The sequence below is a fragment of the Cebus imitator genome, unplaced genomic scaffold (genome assembly GCF_001604975.1).
Source record: "Cebus imitator isolate Cc_AM_T3 unplaced genomic scaffold, Cebus_imitator-1.0 Scaffold25, whole genome shotgun sequence".
Taxonomy (NCBI): domain Eukaryota; kingdom Metazoa; phylum Chordata; class Mammalia; order Primates; family Cebidae; genus Cebus; species Cebus imitator.
Genome location: NW_016107340.1, coordinates 3325484 through 3328786, shown reverse-complemented (window position 1 = coordinate 3328786; position 3303 = coordinate 3325484). Strand labels below are relative to the sequence as shown.

Sequence of the window (3303 nt, the reverse complement as noted above, 5' to 3'; positions counted from 1 at the left end):
AAAAAAAAAGTGCCACGAATCTCAGGGTCACTGTTTAAGCCGGTGCAGTGAGTCGCGGCACGGGAAATCAAACAGATCCCAGTGCCTTTTCAACAGGCGACAGGGATAGAGTCAGCTATTCTACTAAAAAAAGAAAAAAAAGGCTCGAAGGCAGGGAGCCAGGTGATCAGGCTCGGTCCCACCCCTACAAAAGAACAGCAATCAGAAACTCTCTGAATTGAGAGTTTCACAGCAAGCGCAGCTGAACCCGGGACGGTCCAGCTCTGTGGAGGAGGGGCGTCTGCCATTACCAAGGTATTCCACCACTACTGACACCATTGCAGAGGCAGCGTGCCATTGCCAAGGCAACCCGCCATTGCTGAGGCTGCCTGTTGTTGCCAAGGCAACCTGCCATTACAGAGAGAGTTCGCCAATACACAGGCAGGCCACCATTGCTGAGGCAGTTCTAAGTACACCCATATGAACAAGACTGCAGGGAAGTTCACACAGCAGCTGGGCGGAGCCCACAGCAGCTCAGCAAAGCCTCTGCATGCAGACTGTGACCAGGCTGCCTCCTTGCTGGGCAGGGCAGCCCTGAAATTTAAAAAAAGGCAGCAACACAACGGAAACTCATAAATAAAGCCCTAACTCCCTGGGACAGAGCACCTGGGAACAAAAAAGTGGTTTATGAGTTCTGCTGCAGCAGACCTAAACGTACCTGCCCAGCAGCTCTGAATGAACAACGGAGCTCACAGCTCAGCACTTGAGCCCCTATAAAGGACAGACTGTCTCCTCAAGCAGCTCCCTGACCCCTGTATATCCAAAGAGTCACCTCATAAAGGAGAGATCAGACTGACATTTGGCAGGTATCCTTCTGGGACAAAGATAGCAGAAGAAGAAACTGGTAGCAACCCATACTGTTCTACAGCTGCTGCAGGCGATCCCCAGGCAAGCAGGGCCTAGAGTGGCTTCAGCAGTCCTCCAGCAGAGGGGCCAGACTGTTAGAAGGAAAACTAAGAAAGAGAAATAACTTCATCATCAACAAACAGAACATCCACTCAGAGACGCAATCTGAAAGTCAGCAATCTGAAAGTCAGCAACTACAAAGACGACAGGAAGATAAATCCATAAAGATGGAAAGAAACCAGCACAAAAAGAATGAAAACACCCAAAAACAGAACACCTCTCCTCCTACAAGGGATCACAACTCCTCATCAGCAAGGGAACAAGGTTGGAGCGAGAACGAGTGTGATGAAATGACAGAATCAGACTTCAGAAGGTGGGTAGTAAGAAACTTCTGTGAGCTAAAAGAACATGTTCTAACCCAATGCAAAGAAACTAAGAACCTTGAAAAAATATTTGACAAAATGCAAACGAGAATGGACAAATTAGAAAGGAATATAAGTGAATTGATGGAGCTGAAAAACACGAGAATTTCACGAAGCATGCGCAAGTTTCAACAGCCGAATTGACCAAGCAAAAGAAAGGATATCAGAGGTTGAAGATCAACTCAATGAAATAAAATGAGAAGGCATAATAGAGAAAAAAGGGTAAAAAGGAATGAACAAAGTCTCCAAGAAATGTGGGACTATGTGAAAAGACCTAATCTACATTTCATAGGTGTACCTGAATGCGACGAAAAGAATGAATCCAAGCTGGAAAATACTCTTCAGGATATTATCCAGGAAAACTTCCCCAACCTAGCAAGGCAGGCCTATATTTAAGTCCAGGAAATACAGAGAACACCACAAAGATATTCTTGACGAAGAGCAACCCCAAGGCACATAATCGTCAGATTCACCAGGGTGGAAATGAAGGAGAAAATACTAAGGGCAGCCAGAGAGAAAGGTTGGGTTACTCACAAAGGGAAGCCCATCGCACTCACAGCAGATCTCTCAGCAGAAACCCTACAAGCCAGAAGAGAGTGGGGGCCAATATTCAACATCCCTAAAGAAAAGAACTTTCAACCCAGAATCTCCTATCCAGCCAAACTAAGCTTCATAAGAGAAGGAAAAATAAAATCCTTTGTGAACATGCAAGTACCCAGAGATTTCGTCACCACCAGGCCAGCTTTGCAAGAGCTCCTGAAAGAGGCTCTACACATATAAAGGAACAACCAGTACAAGCCACTCCAAAAACATGCCAGATGGTAAAGAGCATCAACACAATGAAGAATCTGCATCAACTAATGGGCAAAACAGCCAGCTAGCACCAAAATGGCAGTGTTAAATTCACACATAACAATATGAACCCTAAATGTAAATGGACTAAATGCCCCCAGTCAAAAGACACAGACTGGCAAATTGGATAAAAAGCCAAAACCCATCAGTGCGCTGTATCCAGGGAACGCATCTCACATGCAAGGATACACAAAAGCTCAAAATAAAGGGATGGAGGAAGATTTACCAAGCAAATGGAGAGCAAAAAAAAGGAGGAATTACAATTCTCATCTCTGATAAATTAGACTTTAAAGCAACAACGATCAAAAGAGACAAAGAAGGATATTATATAATGGTAAAAGGATCAATGCAACAAGGAGAGCTAACAATCCTAAATATATACACACCCAATACAGGAGCACCCAGATACATAAGGCAAGTTCTTAACGACTTACAAAGGGGCTTAGACTCCCACACAATTATAGTGGGAGACTTTAACACCCCATTGTCAATATTAGACAGATAAACCAGACAGAAAATTAACAAGGATATCCAGAACTTGAACTCAGATCTGGAACAAGCAAACCTAATAGACATTTACAGAACTCTCCACCCACAAATCCACAGAATATACATTCTTCTCAGCACCACATCACACCTACTCTATAATTGACCACATAATTGGGAGTAAATCACTCCTCAGCAAATGCAAAAGAACGGAAATCATAACAGTCTCTCAGACCACAGTGCGATCAAGTTAGAACTCAGAATTCAAAAACTAACTCAGAACCACAAAGCTTCATGGAAACTGAACACTTGCTCTTGAATGTTGGCTGGATAAACAATGAAATGAAGGCAGAAATAAAGATGTTCTTCGAAACCAGTGAAAATGAAGACACAACACACCAGAATCTCTGGGACACATTTAAAGCAGTCTCCAGAGTAAAGTATATAGCAATAAGTGCCCACATGAGAAGCAAGGAGAGATAAAAAATCGACACCCTATTGTCAAAATTGAAAGAGCTGCAGGAGCAAGATCAAAAAAACTCAAAGTCTAGCAGAAGACAAGAAATAACTAAGATCAGAGCAGAACTGAAGGAGATAGAGACATAAAAAACCCTTCAAAAAAATCAATAAATCCAGGAGCTGATTTTTTGAAAAGATC

General features: G+C 43.1%; 1 pseudogene across 1 annotated transcript in view; it reads left to right on the top strand.

The window, feature by feature from the left end:
- Positions 1–3303, top strand: part of LOC108300135 — a 20882-nt pseudogene that overhangs the window by 349 nt on the left and 17230 nt on the right. The window lies entirely within an intron of this gene.